The 23508-nt window shown below is 35.9% G+C and overlaps 1 non-coding gene and 1 pseudogene across 1 annotated transcript; both read right to left on the bottom strand.

The window, feature by feature from the left end:
• Window positions 1–91: 91 nt before the first annotated feature.
• LOC113110213 (small nucleolar RNA U3) lies at window positions 92–307 on the bottom strand. The gene has a single exon (XR_003293103.1). It is a non-coding gene; the product is annotated as a small nucleolar RNA U3 (small nucleolar RNA).
• Window positions 308–6548: 6241 nt separating this feature from the next.
• On the bottom strand, window positions 6549–23042 carry LOC113107720 (calcium uptake protein 3, mitochondrial-like; annotated as a pseudogene).
• Between the last annotated feature and the right edge of the window lie 466 nt (window positions 23043–23508).

The following is a 23508-nucleotide window of genomic DNA, read 5'->3' as shown; positions in this document are numbered from 1 at the left end:
TTACGTCAAATTGATCAGTTAACACTTCTTTCAGATTTTCCCATATAAACTAATAGCCATAATAGTTCACTCTTATTTTAACCTATAGCAAACCACTCTGATCATACTCTCTTCCTCCAAACCGCATGACTGCAGCAAGAAACGTTCATCAATGATGTAAAGCGTATGAACCAAATCATTACTCTACATCCGATTCACGCTCAGAAGAAAGTATCCAATCTCTTCATCGTGGTGTGGGAGACGCATCACTTTCGAAACACATTTCCTAGTTAAGAACTATAGAAATGATCCCTGAAAGTATAGTCTTAATCTTCACTCAGCAGAAGCAGCTCGAGTCAATCCTGATACTCCGAGTCTCACTGACGGTGTTCAACGGTCGAGCGACCTTACTGCACACGAAACAGCGCTGAGGAAAGTAACATCTAAAACACTAGCATTCTCATAATCATGGAAGCATAAAACACTTGTAAATAACACAAATATTGACTTATTATGTCGGTTCACATAAAATTAACACGGTTTCTCTGTTAAAATGACACATTTCCACATATTTGATGAGCTCACATTTAATCATCGATGAGAAAAACAACAGTCAAAACCAAATTCTATTGGAATTATTAAAATGGTTCTAATCGTTCTTGTTATAAATATATATAAAATATAAACAATATTAAATACTTTATTTTTAAAGTAGTAACAATATATATAAACTTATATTATTAACAACCATACAGTTACCCATAATGCACGTCAAGCTCAAGATACAGCGCCAGACAAAAGTAACCAATCAAGAGAGAGCATATGCGTTTCTCAATAAAAATGAATAGAACGTCACACATTTAAATTTCTATAACACAATAATAATGTGTGAATGAATTTAAAAAATACCAAAAAATAAATATAAAAACAAAATTAAAAACCTTGTATTTATTTCTGGTACAGTGCAGGTACGGCAATAACAAATGTCCGGAGAGAAACCGAACACTCTTTATAAAGGTTCTGAGGAAAGAACTCTCTGTTTAGATTTGTTTTCATCCAGTTAAGCTTTTAAAAATATTTGTTATAAGTCAGAAAACAGACCTTGCGTAATTCTGAAGACACTCTTTAAGATAAATGTAAAATCCAAATAAAGCCAACGGCACGTTTCAAAAATCACGGACGGGGCTCAAACATAGACAGTAAAAGAAAACGTATAACACAAATGATTTTTTTTTTCAAATGAAATTTATTGTGAAAGTTAATGAAAACATACTTGTTTATGCCATTGCAAATTATTTGATGCCTGTATGATCTGTTTGTTATTTTATGTCGAATTATGTCGTTTATCTGGAAGTTTATGATCAGGGTGTTGGCATATTTATTTTATGAATTGTTTTATTCAGTTAGTGATTGTAATCATGATAATTGTAGGTTAATCATTCACTTCTCAAAATTTTCTCTTAATTTTCTATAAAAATATGAAATTATTTGTTTCTATAAATTATATTTAAATATGCACAGATGACAGAATGCATGGCTAAATTATATTATAATAAGGATTTAAGTACCGACTATATGGGTATTATATGTCATGCAGTATCATTGAAGACATCAATCTTAAATGGGTACGATGCCTTTTTTTTACAGATCATTATTGCGCGCGCGCACAAACACACACACACGACGACGCACAAAACTCCGCATTTGAACGGTCAATATCAAATACTTAAACTAATAACATACTTACAGTAGCTGATTCAGAAGCGTCAGATTGTCGTGGCAAGCAAAGTCAGAATTAGCTACCTCCTCTCCTGGTTCACCAAACGGTCGTCCACAAAATGTGTTGCTGTTCTGTTGTAAGTAACCATAAAGATTCCTAAATGTATGTACTCTCGGAAGGCCAAAAAGTTATTTTGCTTTTGCCTAGATAAACACAGCATCTCCCTGACATGTATGATTCAACACTGTGGTTATTGAAACAGGGCTCTCAAGTTTTGAACTGAGTTCAGAGTGAGATTTTGCCCGCGGTCGCGATGTCGGCAGGGGTTTGATGGGGACGGGTGTCTGATCTCATAAATGACACATATTCTTACAAATAAAATAATATTTATTTAATTCAGCATTTATTTGTGTGTGTGTGTGAGAGAGAGAGAGAGAAAAAATGGTCAGTGCTGTTTATAGTAGGTGTTGGTAGCTGGTTTTGAGGCCAGGGGTTGGTGGTGGCTCCCATTTGAATCACTGTGGTTCCAGGCCAGCCATTTTTCACAGTTCCATCAAGTGCTAAACTGTTCCTGGTTTTGGTCTTGTTTAATCCCACCATGGAGAAAACCCTCTCAGCATAGGTATTTGAATGAGCAAGCACTAACACTAATGCAGCTATTTTAGAAATCCTCCCTGCTTATGTCCCTCACACCTTGATGGACACAGGAGTTATCTTGTCTGCAGACTAAGCACCAGTAAAAAGAGCTGGTGGTTCCCATTGTGATGAATGGCGATCGGGTTGACCACTCCTTCTTAAAGGAACACCTACAGGTGGCTGCTCTACATAACCCTCTCTTTTTCCCTGTTTCCAGTGGGTTCTCCACTGTTTCCTCTATGGTCCTCCACAGTCTCTTCCATGCACCCATCCTCTACTGGCACCCTAACTCCCTCCCCTACTGTATTCTCCACAGCCTCCTCCTCTGACCTAGCCACCTTTTTAGGGAGCTGGGCCCGCATTCATAAAGATTCTAAGAATCCTCTCAGAAAACTCTTAATTTAGCTTAAAAACTTTTACGTAGGAGTCTTAGCTTAAAAGCGATTCGGGACCGATCTGAGAGCAACTCTGAGTAAGGAAAAGACAAAAACGTTTATCTTAGTGAGGAGGCGGGGTTGAACCGGTTGCTATGTATGACACAATCTTTTGAAGACTCTGATTGGCTGGTTGTCCAAGAAGGAAAAAAAAGAGTGATTTTAAGTATAGGGTCTATTCTAATCCTCACTTTAAATTTACATGCGTAATTTTTCCTATTTGACCGTTCTCTCTCTCTCTCTCTCTCTCTCTCACACACACACACACACACACACACACACACACACACACACACACACACACACATTATATGTGTGTATATGAATTCTATTTTTTTATTTACCATGCTTTTAATTTCCTATAAGGTATTTGATTGGCTTAGAATGATAAAAATTGTTCCACTCTTTCCAATTACAGTGATTGCCGTCCTATGTAAGTGGCGGTTTGAGTGTTGGTTTTAATGTATCAAACATGGAATCAAAGCCAAGAAGAGCGAGAAAGCCAATCTGGACAGAGGAACAGTGTTTACTGTTAGCCCAGTTAGTGGATGAACACAAGGCCATTCTTAAAGGAAAATTCAGACACAGCAAGGGACAAGAAGCAGACATGGGAGCGTATAGGACAAACTATTAACGGTTCATTCCCCCTGCTTGTGTTCACCTATAAGCCTGCTATATTCATAAATGCAGTTTTTAGAGCCTGCAAGGTGGGAATCTCCAGTGGAAACTAAATGAACTGTGACACAATAAGATGTTCTGAAAGTGCTGTAATTGTTTGTGTGATCACTGCTTACAGAAGATTGTGACAGACCCAAATCATCACTATTGCATTGTTGCATGTTCCCAGTTGCCAAATATCGTAATGTAGTGATTACTTTAATTTATATATTAAATTATATTATATTAAATTATTATATAATCTATACCGTCTTATTAACTCATTGTCATCCATTGTCTGCAACACATTTCTTCTGCCTCTTCATCTTTCTGCCATTTTCTCCTCTGCTAAAGAAACTCTTAAGCCTCTTAAAAGTCCTCGTCTGTGCTCATAACAAATTTTACCTTAAGACCTCTTTTAAGGGATAAGATGCTTTCTGAATTAATTTTTTCTTTACTAGGATTTTTTTCTTTAATTTTAAAAGTAAACGCCCACATTTCTAAGAATTTTCTTAGAATTTTGTCACTAGGAACTACTTTTTGCATTAAGATTCTTTATGAATACGGGCCCAGATCTTTTAGAACAAAGCATGAAAGATTGCTCCTTTGCCTCTTCCCTGACATCTTTGAAATAGACGAATGCAATAATCAATATTATACATTGGATAAAATATAATGAAATAGCCTAGGCAAAACGTTTTGAAAATGGGGACCAGGATGAGGTGCAGTAAAAATAAAAGGAAAGAATTTTTTTTTTTTTTTTAACTATTATGGATACTGCCATACAAGTATTATGGATAGGCCTATTATAGAAGTCTCTTATATAAAACTGTCAGAGTAGCCCCGCATCCTCTTCAACGTGTAACTTTGGCAATAAAAAAATAATAGTGGGCTAATAATAGGCACAAAAGCTACGGCCGACCACGTATAATGGCCAAAATTGCGTGCGTGTCGGGGTCATAATAACCATCAGACCAAAACATATCTTAGACTGTTTTTAAAAAATGTTAAATTAATATATTGATAAAAAAAAAAACATATAGTGAAAATCTGTGTCATTGTCTTGACAAGTCTGTAACCGTAACGTTACCTACTTCAGCGAGCGTCTGGATCTGTGTTGCACACGAGCCTGTAAAAATCTTACCCGGATACAGCAATGCTATTTTCTGATTGGCTGATCGGTAGCTATATTTCTTTTATTCGATTAGCAGGTGCGTGTCAGGGCCTTCGGGGAACTCACTTGATTCCTCTACGTTACCTGTTTCACTGTTTAAAAAAATAGCGCCGCAACTTGGTGGGCGTTGTCCTCGTAATGTCTCTGCGTGAGAAATACAAGGTGTGGCGTGTGAGCGTGTGAACGGGTTGAAATGCGTGAGTCTCACGCCCAATGCGTGAGACTTGAGAGCCCTGTTGAAACAGCGCCTTCTTCATTTGGGTGGGATTACACAAATATTTCCACATACTGACTTAGATATGTGGGGCGCGTTTGAAGGAGCCGTTTTAGGGGGCGTGGCACTTTGATAAAGAATATCTCTTTGGATTTGAGACTTTAGTCTTCGCAACTTTATTGATCTTATTCATGCACCAAGAACTTGTCCCTTATGAAACAAAAATATATTGCAGTATATCGGAAAATATCATGTAATATATTAAGCATATAGTTATTTTTTCCAATATATTGCAATATATTGAAAGCGGCAATCATTTGTATATTTTGCTATATATTATATATGTATCATCAATATATTATTAAATGTATTCAAATATATAATATATTAGGAAATAAAAAGGGAAAATAATATATTACAATATATTTTAAGAAATATATTGGTAAATATATTTTCCTTTTGTAAGGGGTAACACTCCAAAGAGAAAGGGAAAATTGAAATGGCATCATATGACCTCTTTAAACACTGTTAGAAATTTGCATCATAGGCATGCGCACACTGAAACCACTTTACTGACTAGAATAATATTTTATGGAATTTCAAGTCTGTATTTGTTAAGTGTATGAATTACAGTACAGTCTTAAAAAGAATGCAATACTTTGATGTCAATTGCAAACCAATCTTGCACAATCATTTTGTTAAAAATAAGTCAATTGTGTGAGAAAATAACAAAAATTTTAGATTAAGGCAATGCTTATAATTGGAATTAATGCTACACGAGCCCCATAATCTCTTATAAACCCACTTTATGATTATGATAATAAAGTATTACCCTTTTCACACAGGATGATTCTGTACATTTAAACAATCCTGACAATGACAAAATAATAATAATAATAATAATAATAATAATAATAATAATAGCTTTGTTTATAACTGGCATAATAAAATATAAGGTACAATGCAATATAATAGCCTAGTATAAATATAATGAATAAAAGGCCTTAATGAATAACTCATCCTACAAATGCATTTAAAAATCTCTTTACCTTTCTAAAACACCCACGTGAAACTTTAATACATACAAAACATTGAACTTGTACCAGCTCCCAGGTTATGAGCAAACTGTATTTGGAGCAGATTACAGAATAAAGTTTGATCAAGCAGGGCTGTGCAGATACTAGAACAAGCAGTGCAAAGCAATGATCGCAGGGACATCATCTCATTCCCAAGGTTTCAAAATCAGAAGAAGAAGAGGTAGATTTCATGAGGGAACCTCTCTCAAACATTTGCAGAGCAGATAAATCAGTTGCTTTCTTAGAAAGAAAAGACACATCCTGAACACCGTTCACCTTGTGAAAAAAAAGGGGGGGGGGGAGCTAATTAAACCTATACCTTAAATATTCACTCATTAAATCAAGATTTTCCTGTACAATATATATAAAATAGATGGTGAGATAAATGGTGAGAATACATTACCATTAAATTTATTTATTTATTATTTAAATAAATTAATACTTTCATGTAGCAAGGATGCATTTAACTGATCAAAAGTGTCAGTAAAGACTTTTACATTGTTCCAAAAAAAATTATTTCCAATAAAAGCTGTTCTTTAATAATATTAAGCAGCATAATTGGTTTTCAACATTGATAATAAGAAATGTTTATTTAGCAGCAAATCAGCATGAATGATTTCTGAATGATCTTGTGACACTGAAGATTGCAGTAAATTCAAGAATCAAAAGAAAAATATATTAAAATGTAAAAATATTTTACAATATTACAGATTTAAAATTTTTTGATCAAATACAGTCATGAGATACTTTTTTGGAAAAACGTAGATCTGCCTGCCAGTTCCTTCTTCAGACATGGTTTAAATGAAGTTAAATGCTCTACAGCCTTATAACCCTGCAGGAACAAAAAGAGAGAATTATTCATTACTTCAGTAGTTGACAAAATGACTATTAAAAAATCCTAATTTGTTATTATCAACAAACAATAACTAGCTATATTAAATGGAAATGTTTTTTTTTTTTTTAATTCATAAAAAATATTTTTTACAAGAAACAACAACAACAACAGAATAATAATGCTGTTATGCCTAGTAGAATATCCGAAGAAAATGTTATGTTTACTTGACAGTGGGTTTAGAACTAGTCCTAATAATAATGAAAAACCTACAGGGAGCTATAGGTTTCATTGTTCAGATATACATAATTAACACTAGGTGGCGCTACAGCTGCACTGCTACTGTCCTTATCTCACAATGAAATTTGAAAGCACAAAAGGATGATGCACCGCTCTTCCCCTACACCTCTTTCTTCCCCTGCCTCCACGGTGCAGCCGGTCCTTCATGATACCAGTGAACTCTTTGTAACTGAGCTGATCATCATGATCCACAACAAATATCTTGAAGATGGTGTTAACCAGGTGACGGGTCAGCTTGAGGCCTGTTGCGACATATACCGCCCGAGCAAACTCATCTGGAAGGCAGAAAAAGACAAACACACACATTCATAAATCACATTCATTCTTAATTTGTAGTACATTTTGAGGATACAGTGGCAGGTCAAAACCATTTATTTTAAAAGGTGGTAAATAAATAAATAATTAGAATGTTTCTATATATTTTCCATTTGCTTTAAAACTATTTAGGTATATTTATTTAAGTGAAACACTGATTTCAAAAACTGGTATTAATTTTTTTCTTTTAAAATTAGATTTTAAGTCCCATACTTGCATTTTACATTTTCATTAATCAGTGGTATTTGTGAATTCAAATTTGTGTTTCAAAGATGAATGAAGGGTGTGGAATGAAATGAGGGTGAGTAATCAATGACAGAATTGTAATTTTTGGGTGAACTATCCATATTAAGTATTAGTAAGTATTTCACCTTGTCCAATGGAACGACATCTTTATGGCAATGGCAAAGTCTTCAAGGTTATTGAGGAACTGGAAGAAAGACCTGAACTCATCAAAGGTGATGCCCTGATCATGAAACAAAAGAAAAGTGATAGGAAATAGTGGGAAATTATATCTTAAAATCTGAGATATTCAATCAAACAGACAGAGCTGCCATCTGTGAGTGACATGACATCATGCAGAATACACAAGCAGTTCTCATTTCATATACAACCAAATCTGTACCGAACAGACAAATGCATTGATGGACAAAAAGAAATCAACTTTTTGATATACTGTATGCACAAGGACTCCGATGCTGTGCCGCTCATGCTTGTTTGATGATGTGTGTGCACAACACAGCACACAATGACATGCAATGATGAAAGGCATGAGTCATTTTACAGCACAATGTCATAAAATTGTCAGCCAAAAACCATGACATCATAGACTGGAAGCAATAGATAACTTAGAATTTGACTGACAACACAATACAAGAATGTCTTAAAAACACTGCTCAAAAATCTGGAGTCAGTATGATTTTTTAAAAGAAGTCTCCTATTCTGCATTTATTTGAATGAAAATAGCAATACTGTGAATTACTAATATCTATTTATATATTTATTTGAATATATTTGAAAATGTAATTTATTCCTGTGATGCAAAGCTGCATATTTTGTCGCATGAACCTTCAGATATCATTCTAATATGGTGATTTGATGTTTAGGAAATATTTATCATCAGTGTGGAAAACAGTTGTGCTATTTAATATTTGAAACAGAAAATTTTGCAATAATGAAAAAATCCTGACCCCCAAAGTTTTGCTAAGTATTGTACAGTATATTTAACCCCAAAATAATTTGTCGCCATTCACCCTGAAGACCTGCATATCTTTGTACTGCGAAACAATTTGAAGAACTTTATATCCAAATGACATTTGACCTGAATGACCTCCACTGTATGGACAAAAAACACCCAAGACGTTTTCCAAAATATCGTCTTTTGTGTTCCACAGAAGAAAGAAAAGTAAACAAGTATGTCACGAGGGTGAGTAATTTATGATACTTTTTTCTTTACTTTCTTTCTTTCTTTCTTTCTTTTTTTTTGCATTTTGGAATTGGGTGAACCAAAACCTGCAGCATATTGTCCTGCCTGTCAAAACAAAAATCTAGTTATTAAATCTTTCACCCGAGGGTGTCAGATGTATTAACACAGACCTGCTTTTTGGTTGCAAAAAAGATAAATGGTAATTATGTAGCTAATACCTTAAACACAGGAAAGTCTTGTCACAGGTATGGTAATCCACATAAACCTCTCTGGTGAGTATTTAACATAGTTCTAGTTACATATTAGGCTTAACTGTTGGATAGGGTTGATATTTAAAGCTGGATTTTGTTGGATTGAGTTGGAAAACCATAAAATGCCATAAAGGTGAGTTTATTCCGTGGGTCTATTCCGTGGGAATTCCAGAAGAGGGTGAAGTCATTCTAGCCAAATGTACAAACTGCTCAAAAAGGGGCCCCAAAACCTGATATCCTCAACACAAACAGTTCCCTCAGATGGGATGGGAAAGAGCTAAAAGAGAGCAGTCAGGCATGGAGAAACCGACATCAGGTGACCCTCTAGATGGACAGCATCACAATCTGTATTCAAACACAAACTTTGCCCCAAGCACATACTCACCACACCTACACAACTACAGTGGGCCAGAAAGGGATTTGAACACTTCACTTAAAAATAAAGGAATTTCATATATTGATACTTGATCCTTTATACAAACATGGTAATATTAAGAAAAATGACTATACACAGGATGAAAGAGTTACATTAGTCGTGGAGGGTTGAGAATAGAGAGACTATAAGATTAAACTGCTTTCCACATGTAAATGTCACACACTCACTATGGGGCATTTGAGCATTCAAGGGTGCATGACCACTCAAGTTGGGGGAATGTGTGCAGTTTTGCTCTGGATAAGATAATTTTATAAATGGATAGAACAAATTTGTGTAAATGTGTAAATTTAATTTGTAGGTCTATTTTTAATAATATAATTGAATTAAATTTAAATTAATTTTTTTAAATTTAATTTATTTTTTTAATTTTAATTTAATAATTGAATTTCCTTGTATAGGGCATAGAAGTGTTGAATTAGAAACCTTCTTGTACATGTAAAGCTGTTTGGAGGAGGGGAAACATGAGTCGTTTGAAGGGGTGAAAGTGTGAGCGTGAATTGTCACGTTCAGCCTTTCCCTTCTAGCCAAAGAAGTGCACAAGCAGATTGCTGTCAATCATCATGTTCTCATTGGCACGCTGTGATTGAGGAGCGGCAGTAAAGAGAGCAAAACAAGACAGAAGTAACTACAAAAATCCTTGTGTCTGAATAAGAAATAAGTCTATCACAGGCTTGCGTAGCCATTCAGAGTACCAGCCATCCAGAGCCTAAAGTTGTGCATTCATTTCTCTTTTCTCCCCTGAGCCTACAGAGGACATGTTTTGAGAAGACGTGCATTAGAATGGCATAAAGACTGAAAAAGAAACACAACAAAGATGCAATATTACACAAAAATGGACACAAACATGCCAGTTGTGTACACTTATATAGACTCCCTGTGTACATCTGGTATATTTAATTACCGCTGAATGTGTTTTAAGAGAGCCCGACATGACAACAAAAGACACACAAAGCATCCATATCGCATGCAATTCCCCAGCAAACGTTCAAGAGATTTGTGAAGGAAATGCACACATGTAAGCAAATCCACCTTTACTTCTCTGGAATTAATCTTCAGATTGTTTAAACTGTTTAAAGCTAATGTTCAAGATCAATTTGAGCGATCTTTTAAGTATCATGATTCCTTTTTCAAGCATAGCTCAGGAAAAGCTAGTGCAATAAAAAAAACAAAAAACAAAAACAAAAAAAAAACCTCTGGAGGAAGGTGGCTGAAAGGTGTAAGGCCAGTTTAGGTGTTTTTTTTCCATGCTTCACCCTCATCTGCAAGAAGAGCATATCATGCTGAAACCAGGTAAAACCAGGCAAAAACACTAAACAGCTCTTTTCCCCATGGGCCTCATTGCAATGAAGTCAGCCAGAATGCAAGTCCATGCCACTGCTGTACCTCTAGCTTAAAATCCTATCCATGAAGAGACAATCAGTGGAAAGTTAAAGACAGACAGGAAATGACAGAAGGAATGATTCCATTTCACTAGCCAGATCAATTCAGACACATATTGCAGATGTTTTCTGTTTTATCAACATAGTGTTATGATAAGAAAAAACATTAATAAAAAACACCATATTGCAACATTTTACATTGTACATACAACTGTAGACGAGTTTATGGTAAAGAACATTATTAGTGTGATGCATATGTAAGTGTAGGTATACACAGGAATGGATCAAGTCCAATTTTAATTTTTTCTTGGTATTTTGCTCATGCATTTTTTGTTTTCACCCTATTACTTTGTTCGCTGATGGTCATAATTATGGCAGGCAAGCATAAAAGTCATGTGACTGAAACAGATGGATTGATGAATCTTTCATTTATCTAAAACATTTACAGCTGTTATTTTTTTTCTTTTCACAATTTCATCATCAATCTGCTGGAAGTGTGACATCACAACACTGTGGTTACAGGAAACCATTAATGTGAGGTCATCATTCCATGTAGTACCACAGCCGGGCCCACAGTGTGACTAAGACATTGCCTGAAGCGTTTTACTCTTTGATCTAAAAACAGCGATAAAAACAGTCATTACTGCTGTCGACTTTTAAGATGAGTAACCCCAATAACACTTCCACACATGCTAGCATGCACCCTTTAGCCCACAGATACACAATGTCTGGTACCCTGCAGTTGTCAACTCAGACAAACAGACCTGTCTAACTGCTGTGTCATCTGAGGAAGCCAAGCTGAAATGACCCTTTCATTGTGAAAAACAGACTAAGTAAATACAGGGCATCTGTACACAGCTCTCCATAATCATTAAACTCCTGCTTCCTACTGACGCCCTCTATTAGCCATCAGATCACAAACACACCATCAGGATGAGCAGACTTATTCTGAATCAGTGCATAAACAAAGGCCTTTAATGTGCCTCACCGCTGAGAGCTTACAATATGAGCTTGTTATGATTCACAGTCGATTAAATGCAAAAACTGCACATGCAAAACAAAATCTGAAATCGATAAGCTGAGATGACAAAAAACTGTTAATGATGAAGTATTAAAAAAAGACAGCAATTCTCTGCAAAATACTCTGTAAAAAATCATATTAAACCTGAAACCTAAACCGGTCTTTTTATTGTTTCTTAGTATTCAGCATAATCAAAACTTCCTTTTGAAATATGGCATATATTTACAAATTATACACACATAAATGAATAAAAAAACAATTAAACCTATATAGTAATAATAATAATTTTTTTTTATTAAACTAAAATTAAAATGTAATGCACTATTTACAGGTAATTCAAAAATAAATTAAACTAAAATGTAAATGGAACAAAAATATATATAATAATTAAACCTATCTTTATCTTTTTTCGAAAGGTACACTTTAATATTGACTCTTTAGGTACAACTTTTGAACCTTTTTTTTTGAGGGTGTATATAAAAGTATATATAAAATGTATAGCATTATTATGTAAAAATAATACTAAATGAACACTGAAAGAAACACCCCCCCCCAACACACACACAAACACCCAGTCTAATGTTTTTCTTATCAGATGAATTTATAGTAACAAACATCTCTTGTCGTGTTTTTATTTATTTTGAATGGCGCATCAAAGACATATTTTCTAGCAGATCAGCAGTTGATAAAATACACAATAAGAAACAGAATTTTTTTTTTTTTAATTAAATAAAATAATATTCCAGGGTTATTAAATGACAATGATGTTTTATAAGGTAAAAGGAGGAATGACAGATATGATGTACCTTTTTTTTTACCGGTGAGAACACTGTGTTAGGGATAGCTAGGGATGAATAAAAACATGGAATGAGACAGGAGGACAGAGGGCTATGGTTGTACCTCTGCCAGGTCAGAAAACAGGGCTTGGCTCGCACCACGTCTCAGCATGTCCCAGAAGCTCCTGGGCACTAACTCCTGACTCTCTTTTTTTTAGCACCTGCACAGGGTTTAGCATGAGATGGAAAGTTGTTATCATGTTAGTTTCTTGACATGGTTAATAAGAGGATGTGTCGGGTGGTCTCTCAGTCATTTTCTCAACCATGAAAAACATATAGCAAATTCAGCAACCTAAACCAGTCAAATATACTGTAAAAGGATTAATATGAAGACTAGGAGGGGGAACTTGTTGATGTTAGCCAAATGCTAATTGTATGTGGTTATATGGTGTGTTTTTTGTGAGTTTGTGTGTGTATGTGTGTGTGTGTGTGTGATACACATTGACCATGATATCAGCAGAATAACTGCTTCTGAACTTTTGAGTAATTAAAACAAATGACTTCATATGTGCTTCACAACATGGCAGCGCATTCAAGTATTCAACAATTGACACATCAGGATAAGGAAAACAGGAAATATATTTCTCACATCAGTCTTGTGCTGTAAGGAGTCACTATAATGGACCAAGGTCTTTCAATCTGTCTCTCTTTCTGTACCAGATTCACTGATATACAAAAGCGTTTGTGCAGGAGTTAAAGGTGAAAGTGGAATTATGTGTTTTTGTGTGGACAGAATTGTCCACTAAAGTGAGCTAAATTTGACAGAAGTCCCAACAGGGATATTTTGAATTTAGAAACATTACACAGTGAACAAGAGAGATGTAATACAAGTGATTTAACGTAAGTGAATGTGAAAGACTCCAGAGCTAACTCAATAGAAAACACATTTTACACAAACAACTTCACCCACTCTTACCCTAACCTGTTCTTTATAGCCCACTGATGAAGTTTGTAACTGACACGCTGTGTTTAAAGAAACTAAAATCAATGAGAATCAAATTAGACTGATTGTGGCAAAACACACACATGCTCTCTGACCTCTGAGGTCCACTCCACCTCCCTCCACGTTTTCATTCAGTCATCTGCAGATCTCTCTCATTTACCCATCATCCAAAATTCACACAGAGGTTATAGTTCACAGGTCAGAGAGCTGGGGGAGATACATACGCTGTTTACAGGGACAACCTGATATCCACAGAGCTGCATACTCTACACAGAGACGAAAGGAGAGGATACAGCATGCGGAAGAGGAGAGGAAGGAGATAATAACATAAGAAGAGATGGACAAAGACAGGTTAAACATGCAGAGGGTAGAAAGTGGTTTAACCACATGACAGCCGGCACACTTTCGCAAGCCTCCTAGAGAGGATGATGCTCCCTCTCAGACAGCCCTTGATAAACTGGACATGTGAATGAGATAAAAAGTGTTATGCATCCGGGACAGACAAAACAAATATAAGTTAAGAGGAAGTTTACAGTGGGTGGCCAATTGATGTTTTCAGGATATACCGTATTTTCAGGACTATAAGTCGCACTTTTTTTCATAGTTAGGCTGGTAATGCGACTTATACTCAGGTGCGACTTATTTATCAAAATTAATATGACATGAACTAAGAGAAATGACCTAAGACAAATTAACCAAGAGAAAACATTACCTTCTCCAGCCGCGGGAGGGCGCTCTATGCTGCTCTGTGCTCTTGTAGTCTACCACTGAAAACATAGAGCACCCTCTCGTGGCTGTAGACGGTAATGTTTTCTCTTGGTGCTTGGTTCTAAATAAATGCGACTTATACAGGTCCTTCTCAAAAAATTAGCATATTGTGAAAAAGTTCATTATTTTCCATAATGTAATAATAAAAATTAAACTTTCATATATATTTTAGATTCATTGCACACCAACTGAAATATTTCAGGTTTTTATTGTTTTAATACTGATGATTTTGGCACACAGCTCATGAAAACCCAAAATTCCTATCTCAAAAAATTAGCATATTTCATCCGACCAATAAAAGAAAAGTGATTTTAATACAAAAACAGTCAACCTTCAAATAATTATAAATGAAAAAGGAACTCCAAGGCACTCTCAATTACAAAAGTAAAAAAGCCTTTATTATTATGGCTTGGTCACATTAACCTTCTAAAAAACTCCAACGCGTTTCGGCTACATGCCTTCTTCTGGGAGTTAAACAGATCTCAAACAAACAAAGTTTCTTATGAATTAACAGTCCACCAATCAGAAGCCTCCATCTATCAACTGTTGTGCTAAGGTTATAATTGTTAGTACACACAAGACACAGCAGATGTCATCATTTTCACTTCTTAACAAATCAATTAAGTACACACAAAAACTAACTTCATGAAAGGACTATACCTGTACCCAACACGGTGACCCATAAAAGTAAAATACAAGCATAGTATATAAATTTCAAACCACCATAGAACAACAGAACATCAAAGATATACACTAAGGCCAAGTTCCTCATTCAAGCCTGGATATTTCGTAGCCTGTAGGTGAAATATCCAGAAAGCTTCCCGTTGATTCAGCTACCTTTGCCTATTGCCCTTTCTTAAGGACAAAGGAATGTGGTCAATCCCACAGACCTGTAAGGTGGATTGGTCACTATTGTGATGTTCCATATAGTGTCTTGCCATGGGATAGTTGGTGTTTCCTGTGCGAATTGCGTATTTGTGTTCAGCCAGTCTGTCCAATAAACGCCGCTTAGTTCTTCCTACATAAAAGACTTCACACATAGGACATTCCAATCTATAAATGACAAAGGTAGTTTGGCAGTTTATAAAATGGTTAATAGTGAATTACTTTTGAGAACCAACATCATGAAAAATTTTGGTTTGTCTTACATTAGCACAATCGTTGCAGTGCTGGCATTTGTAAGAACCTCTGGGCCTAGGGCCTAACCATGTTTTTCTTCAAATAATTATGTTCAGTTATGCACTCAATACTTGGTTGGGAATCATTTTGCAGAAATGACTGCTTCAATGCGGTGTGGCATGGAGGCAATCAGCCTGTGGCACTGCTGAGATGTTATGGAGGACCAGGATGCTTCGATAGCGCCCTTAAGCTCATCCACAGTGTTGGGTCTTGCGTCTCTCAACTTTCTCTTCACAATTTCCCTCAGATTCTCTATGGGGTTCAGGTCAGGAGAGTTGGCAGGCCAATTGGGCACAGTAATACCATGGTCAGTAAACCATTTACCAGTGGTTTTGGCACTGTGAGCAGGTGCCAGGTCGTACTGAAAAACGAAATCTTCATCTCCATAAAGCTTTTCAGCAGATGGAAGCAATAAGTGCTCCAAAATCTCCTGATAACTAGCTGCATTGACCCTGCCCTTGATAAAACACAGTGGACCAACACCAGCAGCTGACATGGCACCCCAGACCATCACTGACTGTGGGTACTTGACACTGGACTTCAGGCATTTTGGCACTTCCTCCAGACTCTGGCACCTTGATTTCCGAATGACATGCAAAATTTGCTTTCATCCGAAAAAAGTACTTTGGACCACTGAGCAACAGTCCAGTGCTGCTTCTCTGTAGCCCATTTCCTGCACACGCCTGTGCACGGTGGCTCTGGATGTTTCTACTCCAGACTCAGTCCACTGCTTCTGCAGGTCCCCCAAGGTCTGGAATCGGTCCTTCTCCACAATCTTCCCAAGGGTCCAGTCACCGCTTCTCGTTGTGCAGCGTTTTTTGCCACACTTTTTCCTTCCCACAGACTTCCCACTGAGGTGCCTAGATACAGCACTCTGGGAACAGCCTATTCATTCTTAAATTTTCTGTGTCTTAAAATAATAATAAATAAATAATAAAGAGTGATGATGACGAAAAGATTTGCGTAATAATGCACATTTTATCTTACCAAACATTTCTAATTTGCGATATTATTAAGACGTTTGTCTGTGAAATCTGCGAGATCTCATGCGCGCTACAGGGGGCTGTCTGTCAGTCACATACACACACAATAAGAACGAGCGCTGCTCACGCACACGCATAAGGGGCCGTTCACATATCGCGTCTTTTGCGTGCTCAAGTTCGTTATTTCAAATGTAGGAGCGCGGTATGCGCGCTCACAATGGAAGCGACGCGGTCGCTTTTAATGATTTGGCACAACAAACTACAAGCTTTATAAAGACAGTAACTGTATCTCTATTAATCCCTTTCTGACTAAATAAATATGCTCCAATCAGATAATGCCAACACCTCAATAATTATTAACACTTAAATACTGTTTATATTTAAATACTGTTTATGACACTTTCTATTGTAAACAAAGATTTTTATCCCCCCCCAACAAATGGTTCAGGGACAGGAGGAAAACATTTCTGAAAATGTTGATCATCATGTTCTAGAGTTTTTATAAATGTGCAAATATGTAACGTTACTATTTTTATACAGGATTTTGATTTTTAATTTACATTTTGGGAGAACTGGGACTGTAAAACAGATTACAATATTATCATAAACTAAATTCCTGAAAAAATAATGGTCAGTTAAAATATTATTTTTAAAACAAACATCTATGGACAGAATCAATACCCTATCAACTCACCACAAGAAATTCCCCTTTATTCACCATCTGGTTACCATCAGCATCAAACATGTTAAAGGCAATCTTAAAGCCTGCATGAGGCTCTGAAGAACAGTTGAGAAAAGAATGTCATATTATTATAATAAGCTGCGGCATGAATTTAACCAAAGATTAGATTTTATATATATCATCAAGCACTGGAAAAGTTGCAGTCAATTTGTCAACCACCATTAAACATTCAACCACTAGGTGGCTTAATCAGAGGCCAGGCCCACATTTCTATGAACCTGTTATCGCTCTGAAAACTTGCAATACACTTTAGCTTTCATCACTCTCTTCAGATGTTTTTGAACCCGTCAAGAGCAACATGTCTTCACTTTGTTATGTTGCCCAAGTAACAGCAGCAGTGAGAACATGCGTGTTTCTGTTACCACTAGCTTAATCAGACAACTCTGCACGAATGTAAAATCATAAACTAGATTTACTTAACAAACTCAGTTATTATTCCTACACTGAACACTGAATGGAGATCACATGAAGACTTTTAATCATGCCTCCTGCGTTGCAGATTTTTTTATCTTAAAAAAAAAATAAAATAAAAAAAGTTTCAGATTAGATCTCAACAATGTAACAAACTGGGCTCGCATTTCCCATGACACCAAAGTTTGAGATTTCAATATGAACATGGAATTCTTCCATCAACAAGTTATCTTGGCTATTCTATCCATATTCACATATCTCAGTTAGTGTAATACAACATAGGTGTCATTTGTGTCTATGATAAATGTGCATGGAACTTTATATGTGCACAAGGCAAAATGCATACTTTACAAATGCAATATTTAATTTACATTTTTCTCCCCCACTAGTTAAATTTTGTGATATGAAATACTGAATTACTGATATATAAGAATCTAAAATAGTTATGCGAGACACCAAAAAACTGACAATTGGAGATAAACACTAGGAAATGTGTAAATTTAGGAATATTCTTTTGTTTGAACAAATATATTTTTTATATTTCTTCCAGATCATTTTATAAGAAACATTTGACATTTAAATAAGATATTCCTAAAAACTCTGCAACCTGAGAAGTAAAATCTTCCTTTTAAATAAAGTCAAGTCTGAAGCCTTGCGAGCCACACTAGACGTAAAACCTCCATGGACTAGATGATCTTTAATTCATGCTTAAAATAGGATACATGCATATTGTGCTTATTTAAAAAAAGAGGGGCAAAGAAAAAATAAAGCATGGGATAAGAAAGCAAGTTTAAGGGAGGGAGACAGAGGGATAGAGGTCATATACTCACTTGTCAGAATGCAGAGCCGAAAGAGATACTCAGTGTAAGCGATGATGCCTGAAAAAGAAAAAATCAAAGGGTCACATCCATTCTGCTAATGTACAGTTACACACTAACAACCTACAAATGGCCTTGTCTTCCCTTTTTATAATCTCTCCTTTTTCTTTGACTCTTTGTCTAAACTGAAACCTCGGGAGGCGGCTCATCTGAAGCTTGGATTAAAATGTTTACTGATTTTCAAAGCTAGGGGCCTCCAGAGATAGATGGAGTCACATACCCCTTTCCCTTCTTCTCCAGCTCCAAAAAATGGACAAGTAATACCAACTTTCATGATGATAACATCTAAAAAGGTGCCTCTCAGCTAAAGTGTCCATCTACATTTAGGCAACATTTGCCCTGCGTTTGGCCCACACACTCAAGATGAAGACTTTGACACTGTGTGTGACCGCCATGGAGACGGAGGATGCGTTCAAAGGCTTCTGTTTGGATAAGGGTGTTCTAGACGCATCCGTCAGGACCAGGAGATGTGCCCCATTTAGACAGGGAACTGTCCTTGCTTTTGTTAGACTCGTGAGAAAAGCGGCAAAGTATAGTACGAAGGAAAGAGAGAGTAAGAGAAAAAGCCAAAAAGAGACAAAGCGAGGTGGGCTGATGGAAAGATGGAAGTTGTGTTATGTAAAGGCTCTGGGGGAGGGCAGAGAGAAGGGGTACATTTCCCTACACCTCCACTGAAAGTATTCCTCTCCACAGCTTCTGTGTGAAGGGGGACATGGAGACAGTAGCAGGCATAGAGATAGTTCAGGGTGAGTGGACTGAGTGTTACGGGACACTGCCTGGGTGCCTTCGGGAGGAAAACCTGACACTGAAAATTCAACCCAACACCCGCAGTCTCACACACTCACTCAAGCAATACAGAGCCATTCAAAAGTCCACTGAGCAAGACAACTCGAGCCAGAAGAGACAATCAGATTAGAACATTTGGGCATAATTACTAGTTTCCTTAGAAGACGTTATTCCCTTTTGCCAGACCAGATGTTTAATTGAAACTGACATCTACTATTGTGCTTCATGGAATAAAACAGGGTTCATAATCGTTTTTAGGCAACTATTCCTTTACAGTACCCTGCCAATTCTGTGGCTGACATTAGAGCTGAAGACTAGGGGTCAAAGGTTATCACTGGAGATCTAAAACAAATTTAAAGACATCAATATATGTCTAAAGCTGCTTTAAACTAGTAAAACATTGCTATTTAGTTGTAGAAATTTTGTTAATGTTTACATGGTGCTTACATATGTAGTAAATCTTTTTTTGAGCAGGTCTCGTTGGCGCTGTTTTACATTCTATTCATTCTTGTTGAACACAGTCTCAATACTTAGCCTGGCTCCTAGAGAAGTTTAAATGCTAAATCTGATGTGTTTGTATGAGATGATTCGTACTTTTAAAGGTTCACATACCGAGTGTCCTCAATTTAAAAATGCAAAAACACTGGCATGAGAAGATTGGTCTGGATCCCGAACTTGATGCATAACAACATCAATGGAAAATATTTTCTATACCTTCTGATTACACTGCAAAAAGTGATGTTCTTCCTTGGTATTTAGGAATTGTTTTTCAGTCATTTTCAAATCAATGTACCTTCAGAAGAAAAATTACAGTATATAAGAATACTTGTTTTCTGAGAAATTGACTAAAACAAAGTGAGTTTATTATTAAAGCAAGAATAAATATCTGCCAGTGTGGTTACAAAATACAATTAATTCAAAGAGTAAACAAGTTTTCATATTCTTGTTTTAAGCATATATCAAATTTGTTTAATTTCTTAGGAAACAAGAATTCATGTCTTTTTTTTTGCATCTTAAGAAAGTGTATCTTGATTTAAGAATGTTTAGATATTTGGATTGGAAAACAAAACAAAAAAAGGAAGACATTTAATATATATATATATATATATATATATATATATATATATATATATATATATATATATATATATATATATATATATTATTATTATTATTATTTTTATTTGCAGTGCACATTTTAGGGCCTTAATGTTTGGACCTGCATTTTAAGACCTGCAGAAACTTTGGTTGGTTGGTTTATAGCAACTGATAGAATTTTTCCAAACAAACCATTTAAATGGATGAATGACTTTTGACATGAAGCCATGTAAAATATTTGGGAAATGTTTTCTCATAATTTCTTTAAAAAAGCCTGTTTAGTTAGTTATCATATCAATGCATTCAACTGCATAACTTTTTATTTTATATTAATACATTTATTAATTTATGGTTTGCAATAAAATCTAAATAAATAAACAATTTAATAAATAAAATAATGCAAATAAATATTTTTTAAAATAAAATAAAATCTGGAAACAGAACATGTATTTGCTTGTGGGACCAGAACAATCATTAATTTGTATTAATTTCCTAACTATATGGTTTTCAAAGTCATACTGAAGTCATACTGAAAGTCATACTTCTCATGCCTTCTTTTAGTTCTACACCAAGATTTCCCTTTAGTTTGCATCCTCTTAGAAACTGCTCCTTAGAGACCTGAGCACATTCACGGATCTTGTTAGCATAGCTTCCACAATTAACATTTGCATGCTATCATTACCACAGCTTGAGATCTGATGCTGTTTCAAACTAAAAGCTTCTTGTGCACGGGCATCTTCTGGATGCATGGCTCCACATCAGTGAAACCAACAAGATAAATGAACTGCCGCCAATTTAAGGTGATGATTTCAAAAACGATAATACGAGGAAGAACAGAATTCAGAGGGATTATTTTTAGAGTCGTGCTGTAGTGTAAGAGGGTGGAGTGTGTGTGTGTGTATATAATTATCACCACTGGGAATTAGCTGGTGGTGTGAGCAAGTTCTTTTACGTATGCCACAAGCAAATCCTTTAATTGTGGCTGTGCTGCTGAAGAACTGCTTGCTTCTGCTGTTATTTCAACAATATTTAAGTATTAATGCAATTCTGCACCCTGTTTTTAGGTTTCAATCTTCATTTTGGCTAGCAAGCAGGTATTTTGCCCGAAGAATGTATGTTGCACTGGACCTAGCGAGAGAATGAGAGAGAGGAAATGGAAAGAGTGAGAGAGAGCGAGACGTAGAGAGTGAACCAAGCTATTTTTAGGAGTGCTCACAGGAAGTGAAAGCCTCAGGCCTGTGCTTGACTGGTACCTACTGAGAGAGAGCAAGCAAGAAAGAGAAAGAGACAAGAATGGGCAATTCAAACTCTGAAGGACTGGCTTTGATTTCATATGATTCTGTACAGCCACCACTAAACTGAGAAATAATTTTTAGCCCTATTGTTCTCTTCTCATGCTCTTTAAATAAATTAAAAAATGAAATAAAACGATGATACTGTGGTACACTGATCAGGTCGTAATATCACGGTACATTGATACTAAAGGTTAAATGAATTCTATATTCATATTCCATGGTCTCTACTTGGTATATGAATAGATAATTCAAAGAAGGTCAAGATATTGTGGTGAAGAAACAAACAAACAAACAAACAAATAAGAATGATAATGCCATGGTACTTTTAAGAACAGCATAATAACAAAATCATTTTTACATAATATCATTTTACACTATACTGTTCAAATCAGCATATTAGAATAATTTATATAGGATCATGTGACACTGAGGACTACAATCCCTGCCGGTACCAAGACTCTAATCCACGATCTTTGGGTTACAAGTCAGACTCCCAAACCATTTTACTACATTTTTGATAGATGCATAGATGCAGCCTCATAAACTTTTTTTTTTGCGTATGACCCCTGTAAAGTGTTTAATTTCTAATGAGTTGGAATGCAAAACTCACCTTGTTCCCGAAGGTTCCGGAACAGCTTGGATGTTCCTTTCCACACTGGTGGAGTGTCGGACAAGATCTTCTCCAACTCCTGTAAAACATGACAAAACATGCTATATGGGATGAATGATTCACTCTCAGGACTGTACATACAATGAAATGCAAATCTAAATATTACCTATAAATAATAAGTGAACTTTGCTATCATATCTACACACCATGCATTACAAATACATTTACAACATACCTGTTTGGTGAGGGACCTCTAAGATTTCTTCACTAAGAATAACACACAGACAGAAACAGAAAAAGGGTGGCCGGTGAGATAAGATCAGGATGGGGGTCTCATACCATAATATTTATCAATCAGACAAAACAACAAGATTTTTGGTGTAGCCTTTTTTCCTTTTTTGAGCAGATGCAGTTCACTGTCAGAGTACAGAGGGAGAGCTGGGCTAAACAGTCTCATGGCAACCAGCCAGGCTCAGTTTGTCCTACAGGCTTTGCTTCAGACACAATGCAACTATCAAAAAAAAAAAAAAATCGTCCACCAAGACTTTTAGGTCTAGAACATGTCTGGTCGGACACATGATTATATGGAGATTTTTACTTCAAGTACAATGAGCCATCCTTCCTGTCTCCTTGTATTCCTCTGGCCACATCTCCAGTCCTCATGTCACCCCGTAGCAGGACAAAGCATGTTTACGCAGGTGATCAGAGACCCTGGGTGTCAGAGTCAGTAGGTCTCTTTAATATCTTAAGTTTTTTATTTCAGTGACTTTACCTGTAAACTGTAAATGTCTTAATGACTGGTCCACAGACGCATGTGCAACTACGTAATAATTAAGCCCTTCTGTGGCTCTCTTGCACAGCTTTGATCTTATCCATTAAGAACCGTTAATGATGTTTGTTTCTAATATGTATTAATTAGCCCACTAGCAAATCATATATTAGATTAAGGCCCAACAACAAACCATTTAATTCATAATGATGTCTTAATTAAACATCAGATCTACATAAAAATTGTAATATTTAACAAAAATGCTGTTTAATGTGCACTATGAAGTACTGGGGACAGTCATATCTTCCATTTATATAGCATGCCTACATAATGATTGTCGTTTTACCATTTTTATCTTAT

Source organism: Carassius auratus, chromosome 1 (assembly GCF_003368295.1).
Source record: "Carassius auratus strain Wakin chromosome 1, ASM336829v1, whole genome shotgun sequence".
Lineage (NCBI taxonomy): Eukaryota > Metazoa > Chordata > Actinopteri > Cypriniformes > Cyprinidae > Carassius > Carassius auratus.
The sequence above is the reverse complement of the archived record's forward strand: the minus strand, read 5'-3'. Positions and strand labels throughout refer to the sequence as shown.